The 10811-nt window shown below is 42.0% G+C and overlaps 1 long non-coding RNA gene across 1 annotated transcript in view; it reads left to right on the top strand.

Moving 5' to 3' along the window:
• Positions 1-7692: 7692 nt before the first annotated feature.
• The window catches only part of LOC146389546 (uncharacterized), a 3928-nt gene continuing 809 nt past the window's right edge, over positions 7693-10811 (top strand). Inside the window, exons 1-2 of the long non-coding RNA XR_014797606.1 lie at positions 7693-7847; positions 10708-10811. The exon at positions 10708-10811 is cut by the window's right edge and continues 252 nt beyond it. This is a non-coding gene — a long non-coding RNA (uncharacterized LOC146389546). The remainder of the gene's footprint in view (positions 7848-10707) is intronic.

Here is a 10811-nt window from a genome sequence, read left to right as displayed (position 1 = left end):
CTTGAACTTCATGAGTTAGGACCTCCATGACTTACACTCACACGGACGTTTCAACGAGGAACCCTGAATGTTTGACTTCCTGCTTCACCTGTGTGAGACCACGCCCCGCCCCACAGTCACGTGACTGAATCAGACCACCTGTGAGTGGGCTTTGAAGCACCTGTAACTGGATGTCAGGACTGCACTATAGTGGCTGACCACTGGTGTGGGAAACCATGACCTCTGTCCACTGATGGCCTCTTTTACTACTCTCTACGTCCAAAATGTGAATATTTACATCCTCAGCGAGTGACCTTTGACCTTTAACCACAGGTGTACAGGTGAGTGTGGTGCTGTTGTGACCCTAAGGAGTTTCTATAGAGGGGACACACCCACTGTTACCACCAGGATCTCTGCAGTTTTCACAGTGAGAACTTCAACTGGACAAGACGCGAAGAAATCCAGTCGCCTTTGTTTTCAAGCTCTGGAGACCGCTGTGACCTGGATGACTGATGGGAACATGATCTCACCTGTTGCCAGGTGTGCTTTGTGCAGGGAAGCAGCAGAGCAGCAAACTGGAGGATGTTCCTGTCTGGTGTAATCAGATCCCAGCTTAGTGACAGAGGACGGATGTGTGGAACAACGAGGGAGCTCTGCTGATGCTGAGAGGCAAACAAACTGTGCTACAGGCCCAGAATAGGAGCTCTTTATTTAAAACAGCATTGTTGTTTCACATGGAGATGAGCAGATTTTTAGTGTGGTGTCACTCTGGGAATTTCATTTGTTTTTTACATGGAAAACCAAAAGAGGATAGAGCTTTGACATTAAGTCAGAGCATGAAATGGAGATGATGGGCTGGAGGTGGGTTGCAAAGCAGCTTGCAGGTCAGTATTTAGTCAGGTTCCCATGGATACAGAATAAATTAATCGCAGGTGCTTTGAATGAACTTGGGTTTGATTTGATGTGTGCAAATCAAAATTAATCAAGAACCAAGAGCAATAACATGGTCACACTCACGTTTGTCACACCATGATTCAGGTTTTGATCCATAACACCTGAGCAGGAAGTCGGAGCTCTCGTGTGGTCTAAAGTTTGTTTGTTTGTTTTTAGTGTGTGAAGTTTTCAGACCAAAGTAACAAACTGCAGGCATGAAAACATCCTGTGAGCAACAAACTGTTAGGAAAACAAAAGAGGAGCTTTTGCAGACGAGCAGATAATCTGAGTTTAACCTCAGCAGCATTTATTAACGCTCACACCAACGTGACTTTAAAAAGAATGACAGGAAATCATCCTTTACTCTCTGACCTGCTGCTCTCAGGATGTCCAACAGCAGCACGCTCTCACGTTTAAACTTTTATTCTGACAAGGGCTTCCTGTGCAGCACACACACACACACACACACACACACACACACACACACACACACACACACACTGCTGTGTTTGCGAGGTCGCTCACTGCTGGGACTCTAACCCTGAAACCAGGTCAGCAAACTCATGAAGGTCTCTGCTGCACAGTGTCCTCACAAACACACACATATGAGGGGCTGTAGTTGATGGTGATTATTTGAAGTCTGAACCAGACGACCCTGAAAAATGTGTGTGTGCATGTGTTTGTCTTCCTATTAGTGTGGGGACATATATCTGTTCAGACACTCATATTTAAAGTCCTCATAAGAGTTTAAAATGTCAGGTTTGATTTTTGTTTGAGTTTTCTGGAAGTGAGTGTGAAGTCCTCTGAAGTGGTGAAACAGCTGTGTGTGTGTGTGTGTGTGGTGTAGACACAATGAGCATCCTTCATGGACACACTCTCTGATATATGAAGTGTGTCGAACCACTTCCTGCTTTCTCTGAATCAAACGCACACACATGAATACCTGTGTGTGTGTGTGTGTGGGGGGGGGCAGAGAGGAAGTGTTTGTGCTTCACGGTTGAACGAACTAAAGGACTTTAGATGAGGACTGAGTGTGTGTGTGTGTTCACTTCTGAAACAGATTCAGATGTTTCACTGAGACGCTTCATGGTCCGGCTGCGATCAGGGTCCCTGTAAAACAACTCGACCCCTCAGATTTAAATCACATCTCATTACCTTGTTTAATGTTTGTCACCTGTTAAATTAACACAGGGTACTGTGACCCTTGACTGACTCACAGGTAGGAGATGCTCCTGGTGTCACATGGTGAACCTGTCCCACGAGTTAATACGAGCTTCAAAGTTTACCCACAATGCACTCTGTTAGGTTTTCTACAGTGAACGATCAGAACCAGGTCAAACATAAACGGACTAACGTTCTGTGTCGCTCACATGAAGCTGCTGCTGGTTTGTCTTCAGACGGTGACTCATGGCTGTAAATCTGATCTGAGTTCAGTTTCTAATAAGATTAAATCTGTTTTTCAGCCCAGAAAGTTTCATGTGGAGATCTGCTGAACTGATGATGTCATCAGGATCAAATGAAAAAGGACCTCAGGTCTGATCCCTCACATTACATATGAAAGAATAACGAAGGACTAGAGTGAACGTTCACAGCAGGACAGCCGTTCAGGGAGGACTTCTGTCATAATAATAATAATAATAATGTATACTTAGCTTATTATGAGACAAACAGCACGCTGGCTCACAACATGTGCAGTCTGTAAACACTGAAGGTGACACAGGAAGATTTTCCTGTTGACGCTGTCGAATCAGTAGTGACGTCTTCTTGTTAGAAAAGCCAAAGAAGGAGAAGTATTCATGTTTACAGGGTTAGTGTACACAGTGAGGACACTAACAGAGCAGGGTGCGCATGTTTAACATAACCTGCAGGACGTCTGTGACAGGAAGTGAGAAACAGAGCCCGTCCTCTTAAACCTGACGGACCTGAGCGATGGTCCTGCAGAACACATGGGTCCTGATGAAACACAGACCTGAGCCGCAGACATAGATTAGGACAAATTACTCTTCACACACACACACACACACACACACACACACACACACATCTGCTCACATCTGTTGGAAAAGATCTCGTCAGGCCGGATAAACGAGTGTGTGTCTAATTCAATTAGGCTGCTGTGAATTTCACACTTCATCAACACACACACATTTGCACCAGATGTGTGTGAAGAATCAGTTTGTGTTGAACATGTTTCACCTTCATGCAACCTCACAGACAAGGGAGGAGGAAATGTGGGGGCAGGAATCAAGGAGACACATGGAGGAGACAGAAAAGAAGAGATTAAAGAAGAGTGAAATTATTGAGGAGACAAGGAGAGAGGAGGTAATGAGGCAGGAGTCAAGGGTGAAGGAAACTTTGAGACAAGGAAAAACAAGGAGGCAGGAGATGAGCTGAAAGAAGAAAATGGTAAAAAGAGTAAAGAAGTAAGGAACAAGGAGACTGGAGACAAGAAGTAAGGATGTGAGATTGGGGAAGAAGAGAAGGAGGCATAAAGAGGGAACAGAAATAAGGAAGCTAACTTGGGGCACAAGGAGACAACAGAAGAGAGGAGGCAACGGGGATGGAGATGAGGAGGCTATGAGTGTGAATAAAGTGATAGAAGAGTGAAGCTTTTTCATTCTTTAAACAAACGTAGAAAATCCCAGCATGACAAAAAACATCACAGCCTTTGTTTTCAATCATGTGACTCTGACGCCCTCTGCTGGTCAGCGCTGACATCACACAGCTCACAGAAGAAACGTTTGTTTGGATTCAGGTTTATTTCTGCTGATGAGTATTGATCTGATGATGATGAGTTCTCTCAGAGTGATGCATCTTCATGAAGGGGGAAACAGGAAGTCTTCCTCATGCTCTGCCTCCACGACCCGACTCTGAGAGGAAGAGAAGGAAGGAGGAAGCTGTTGTCTGGAGATGTTCCCACAGTGAGATGTCACAGAGTGACACGGGGTCCACAGCAGGTCTGCAGGTCTGACCTCAGTTTCCTTTTTACACACAAAAACCTGTCATTCATTTTACATTTGATCTTCTTCTGTGGTGCCTGACGTCTGCCTGGTGTTCCCAGTCACGCCCTCCAGGTCTCACTGTCGTTGCCCACATGAGCACTAAAGTGTCATTAACAGTCTGCAGTGAGATGCTGCAGTGTTGTCCTGATGATTGTTCAGCATGTAGTGTCACTCAGCACAGAGCTCCAGCTTCAAACCAGCTGCTGAGGCACGGCTTTGTCATAAGTTCTGAAAGTTTGTTACTCTTGTTTGATTTGAGCTGCTGGCTGGAGTGACCCAACAGAACAGCCTCTCTGCTTCATTCAGGAAAGCAGAATCAGCTGTAGGGTGGGGAACTCGAGGGCCGGTGTCCTGGAGGTTTTTGATCTTACGTGGGTCTACACAGCTGAATCAAATGATTAGTTCATTACCGGGCCTCTGGAGAACTGCAAGACATGCTGAGGAGTCATTTAGCCATTTAAATCAGCTGTGTTGGATCAAGCACACAGGACACCGGCCCTCGAGGCCTGGAGTTGCCCACCCCTGCTCTAGCTGTAAAAACACAATTTGTAAAAAAAAGCTTTTGACAGGAAATCACATTTTTTCCACATGAAAAAGACATGTCTGTGAAAAATACAAGTCTGTGTAATCACAAGTTTACATGACTAAATAAGCTGGTAACACTAAAAGTATCCATATAATTTTGTAATTACTTGTTTTTTTTGTATAAAAATGTCACTAAGACATGAAATTAGGAACCATTTAGCATCCAGTCAGACTTCACACTTTAGTTTTAAACACAGAAACAGTGTGTGTACAGTGAACAGCGTTGACCAGCCTCATCAGGAATGTTGCTCGTTCACTTCTGCTACATTTTTAAATCCCAAAATTTAATTATATTGTACGAAATGGTCAGGTGTGTCAAAAGCATGTATGCATGATTACAGTTTTTACTACCGTGTGGAGTTTTTCCCATTTTGTAGATAAGCTGTCGGTCCACTGTTTACCTCAGCTGTCAATGCTGGAGCTGAGAAATGTCCACTTTTATTTACTCTCAAACAGGGTGTAAAACTTTGTGCAAGTTAATAAAGCTCACTGCTGACCGATGACAGCCATGCTGAGGTGAGCTGTCGACGATATGCTAAACTGTTGGTTAGCGTTGGTATTAGCCTCTGTTAGCCTCTGCTAGCTGCAAACAGCAGCTAACAGAGGCTTTTCCACTTTCCTTGAAGTGGATCCTTCATCATTTGTTTGTATTCATGTTTTCTGGCAGTTCTAGTAAATTGTAAACTCAGTCAAGAAAATCTAGATAAATGACAGATTTGTGTATGAAATGTTTTTAAGTATAGTTTTTACAGTACTTCATCTGCAAACAGACTGTTTTTCAATGAGGCCTAATACTTTTTCTTATGTTGAAAGCTGATAGAGGACAGGGTTTGATGAATATCTGTGAGAGATTAGAGATTCAGAACAGAAACACTACGGCTGCTAGTGTTGGTCTTTATACCATTTTTCTTGTATCCACTGATATTAGCTAATCAATGTACGGTCTGCACATTTCTTCTGTGTGTGATGAGCATTTATTTGTATAAACGAAAAAAACTAGCTGTCACAACACAAATCAGTCAAATGTCTGATGTTCTACATATGTATATGTGTTACAGTGCTGCATTTCTGCCCTGACCTTTGACCCCATGCTCAGACTAAAGGTTCACACAGGCTGGTGTGTATAAACAGCTAACAATACATTTCTGTGTAAAGCATCATTTGTAGTAAACATTTAATGCCTGTTTCAGTTTTACACAACCTGATGGAAAAGAGAAGGAGAGCAAAGGTCAGTGAAGGGAATGACTGTAGTGCAAATACAGGTGATGTCAGTGAGGATGTGACCCTGCTGCCCTCTGCTAAACAGAGGAGACATTGTTACCCCAATACTGTCAGGCCAACATCAGCAATAAAAACAGGGAAGATGTGGGGTTAATGTGCACTAATGTTAAAGAAGATTGTGTCACAGGGTTTTAGAGAAGCATTACATGTTAACTACAGTAGCTCCATAATGAAGTGAGTAACACGGGAAAAAGTTTTTAATAGTTTGTAACGTCGGGTTGCGTTTAGTGGTTGAGAGGAGGCGGCAAAACACTTAGCAGGGTAGCCAAAAGAATACACACTCACTTTTTCTTTCATTGCGTTTCTTCTTTTTCCTCAAAAACAGTAACAGCAAGCATAATATGTGAAAACAGTACCAGAAAGTACTGTAGAAAACTTAAACAGCAGTCATGCCACAACAGTAACCAACACGAAAGACATAAGAAAAAATACAAATTCAGGAACTATGGCAAAGCTGCATCGAACCCACGCCCAGGAAACGCAGGTCCACGCACATCCAATGGAGCCACGACGACGAGGCCAAACAGAGAACGGCACCACAGTCCACAAACAGCGCTGGAGCGGCTCCAGTCGTTGCCACGGAAATGCACCGCCGTGACCCTTTGATCCTCCCGACGTCCGCGTCCAGGCCAGCCTGGTCCGTTCCCGTGAAACATGGCGGACAGCCACTTCGCCGCGTCGTACCTTTTTATTCACCAATCATCAACTGCTTGAAGATCCTGCACACTGAGGTCCAAGAGAAGATGTTCGGGCACCATTTTGTAACGTCGGGTTGCGTTTAGTGGTTGAGAGGAGGCGGCAAAACACTTAGCAGGGTAGCCAAAAGAATACACACTCACACTGGCATTGGGAATTCCACAGCGTGTTCTTTAATATACCTTCTCTTCATCAACCATATAAGCCCAGTTGAACGGCTGCAGCTTAACAAACATAGCGCAGAGTGTTCGTACAACCCATAACGTTGCAAACAAAGGTGTCTGGAGAGGTAAAGCATAAAATCCGTCCCTCCTCGTGCACTAGCGTGCAAGCACATGTCCTCATAATCACAGAGAGAGAGAGAGAGTAGTGGCACAAACTGATGACACCATCAACCCTCGACTTAGGTTGTCTTAAAGAGACACCACACCACTGTGACTGTTACAAGTTTTTTTACTTTAGGAATTGCATCACATGACTGTGTTATTATCGTGCTTTTAGATGTAACAGCTGCCTTTGATACAGTGGATCATAAGATTTGAATTTGCAGTTTAGAGCAGGTGGTGGGTGTTAGGAGAACTGCAGTGGTTCAGATCCTAATTGGCAGACCAAACTTTCTCTGTGAAACTTGGTGAGTTTGTATCCTCTGCTGCTTCTTTTCAATGTGGGGTTCCACAGGCTTCAGTTTTAGGCCCGCTTCTTTTCTCCTTATATCTGATACCCCCTGAGTATATTTTCAGGAAACATGGGATTTCTTTCCACTGTTTTGCCGATGACTCCCAGATTTGTTCCCCTCTTAAAAGATAAATGGTTTCTCAGTAAACCCTCTGCTCATGTCTTGATGAAATAAGGGCCTGGATGGCTTTGAACTTTTTACATTTTAATGAGCAGAAAACAGAAGTGATGGTTTTTGGTGGCACTTCTGAGACCACTACTATGGATCTTGGTTTGCTGGCACAGTATGTTAAACCAATCATCACTAATCTGCACAGCAAAATCTACAGTGTTATAACATAACAGATTAAAATATCAGATTTAAAGTGGGAAGTCTTAAATGTGCAAATATGTTATATAGGTTTTTACTTTAATTAATGCTTCTTTCATTCAATGAGTTTCATCTTCTTCTTTACTGGCTGAGGCTTTTGTGAACACTCCTCCTCCTCCCGCTTTTAAAAAATCGTTTCCTCTTCCTGAATGAAAGAAATCCAGAGGTGTGCTGTGTAACATGGAGAGCAGCCAGATAACACCTTTGGCTTCTTGGCAGGATTATTTAATCTCTTAGTCGGTTCAGGCTGAAGATTAACTTTGTAGATGTCTACTCTATGTATAGCAACATGAAGATTTTGGATTTGTTTATGATCCTCCTGTACGGTAAGAAAAGCTTCCTTTAGACTTATGAGACACACACACACACACACACTGGTTTTGCTTACAGAAACAGTCAGACAGGTTTGTGCATGTTGATCTGGAAGATACGTTGTCAAATGCCACAGGCTATTCTCGCATAGTTAAAGCCAAAAGAGGGAATTGTTATTTGTTTTAGGACCAAGTGTATGTTTGCAGTAAATTTTACCATAAGAAGTATGTAAAAGAGACAAAACGTAATTCCAGTCCTCTTATTTTTTATTTTTATTTTTTGGGGGGGGAGGTTGGGACTCAAACACAAACACACTGAAACTGAGTAAAATCTAAAGTCCAGCTGTAATCCAGGCAAGAGTTCTGAACAGTAAGACAGTAAGTGGGTAAAATATCACAGGCAAGGGGGAGAGATGACAGACAAAATATAAAAACGGGCAAGAGATCCACACACAAATGGCGTTACTACAGACAGAAACCTCAGCTTCATAGCTTGTAACCTCACTTGTAAACTTGAACACTTGTGAGCCGTCCAACATTTTAAACTCCACATACAAAAAAAAACACCTCGGACTTTCATTACCATGGAAACATTTCATTACATCACCCACACAGAAGACACAAACGGTTTCACTGTTTAGCTGTTCAGGCAGCTGTTATATATTTGAATACAGATGTTATACATGGTTCATCAGGGTTCTAGACATAAATTCATTGTAAAAGGACTGGTAAAGAGAACGTGTAGAAGCAGCATTGTTGCGATGCAGACTTTCATCCATTAAAATGTTCTCATTCCCCAAACGTCTTGGAAATAGTCTTTGAGCATGAAGAATCCACGTCTGATATTGGTCACCTCAAAGAGTAAGAGGTGGGCAGATGAACTGAATCTGTTTTTAGACAGATATGATTTATGCCCCACGTCCTTTGCCACCCACCTCAGCCAGTCTGCCCCTCAAGCTGCTCCACATTTTCCCTCTGTCACCAATCTCACCTTAACAATAATCTGGACTGCTCAGAATTCTGAGCAGCAGGTTTTTACTCTCTCCAACCAAAATTCACTGAACCAGCAGCAAAAGAAGCAGCAAACTACGCTTCACATTTGATAAACATCGTCATGAATTCCCTCTGACTTTTACTGTTTTGCTTCCACCACGATAAAATCACATTTCATGCACAGCTCTCTCTCTCACTCACACACACACACACACACACACAGTACTCCAACAACAGTTTCCTGTCTAAAAATCTGTGTTCTGCATTATTCGCTTGCTTGTTACGCATAAGTCTACTGTTGTGTACAGCGCTGTCGGACGCTGTTTTTTTAATTCCTTTTACTTACTTCTGAAAAGAAGGCCCAATTTCCGCCGTTCAATAGGCTACTGAACAAATTTAAACTTTTTAAAAATTTAAATAAATTCCCATGCCAGGAAAATCGCCTCCATGTTTTTGCTGTGTTTTATCCTCAGTTACAAACGCATCTGCTGTGATGCTTATGTAGCTGTTGCTGTTCTATGAGTCTATCGTGCAAGTGTTGTGATATGCCCATGTAGAAAGGACGACACTGCAACGCTGGACTTGCCCTTACTCTGGGCTCCCTCTGTATTCTGGCAACTGGTACAAAGAAAACAGCACACAGTCTTCATTAACAGTGTGCAAAGCAACTGCAACATTCAGTTCACCAGCTTGGGAGTATTTTCCTTTTCCTTTCCCAAACATAACACTTAACAAATGACTAAGATATATTTATACAACACAACATCAACAAAGTCTTTCTTTTAAAAGTTCTAGCTGAAACCAAACCTGTGATCGTATAGTAGCAGTATTATTTATTTATTTATTTTTCTCCTTTTTCCTAAACAACAACAACAACAATAACATATAAAAACAGCTTTTCTATTATAAAACAATCATCATTGTTCATCATTTTTTTTCCTATACAACAGCATCAATTAAAACTTATACTTAACAGCGCCTACCTGGTACAAAGAAAACACAGTCATCATTAACAGTGTGCAAAGCAACTGCAACATTCAGTTCTGTTAAAAAGAATTACAATCTCATAGAGAAACATTAGAGCTGAGTGCAAGTCAAAAAGCACCCGACTAGCTAACGAGTACTAGCTTAGCATGCTAACTAAAAATGCTACTCGTGAATAAAGTTACTACCCATGCATCAAAATGCCTGTAACTATCAGGATACATGCTAGTACCGCTTACAATCAAAATACATGTTGACAATTACCACTATAAGAATGTTTTCATTAATACACATACAAAATTGACAACAGTATCACTCACAAGCACCTACCACCAGCTTGGGAGTTTTTTTTCCTTTGCTGAGGCATGCACTGTGCAGCAATTTGAAACCTTAACAGTTGCAGTTGCGGTATTTGTCCACCAGGTGGCTCCAACTATTCACAAAGCACATCAATTTTGAGGAAATTCATTAAGCTATTTTCTAACTCTGTTACACTTACACCTTTGATAAAGTCTCGCAAGTGTCAGTTTTCTATTTATAGATATAAAAATATGAAAATGTACTGATGCATGATCTGAATTATAATATTTCTGACTGTCTGAGGCAAAATTTCCCCGATTCAAATTGAATCCACTTGATTCTAGAAATCAGTGACGATACCCAGGCGTAATCACTATTACTGTCACTGCACTTTATCAAAATATAAAACATCTTGGTGTATTTTTCTACATATAGTAACCATTTGCACAGAATTTTGTCTTTTTTGAAAGCCATTTTTTATATTGATTTTTTTGATGGTTTTCTAATACATTTCGAATTCACCTTTTCTTCCTGCCACTTGCAATGAATTGCTCCAGTGTGGGATTAATAAGGCCTTTGTCTTGGTCTGTGTCCTCAGTTTCCCAGTGTGCCTCAGGTGTGGAGGTACTAGAGGGGGCGGAGTTTGTTCTCCTGCCCTGTGAGTTTCCCACTTTTGAAGAAAAAGAATCCACAGCTGTGTGG

This window comes from Perissodus microlepis, chromosome 3, assembly GCF_051167445.1.
Source record: "Perissodus microlepis isolate ML-2025 ecotype Zambia chromosome 3, ASM5116744v1, whole genome shotgun sequence".
Lineage (NCBI taxonomy): Eukaryota > Metazoa > Chordata > Actinopteri > Cichliformes > Cichlidae > Perissodus > Perissodus microlepis.
Note: the sequence above shows the minus strand (reverse complement) of the source record. Positions and strands in the feature narration are given on the sequence as shown.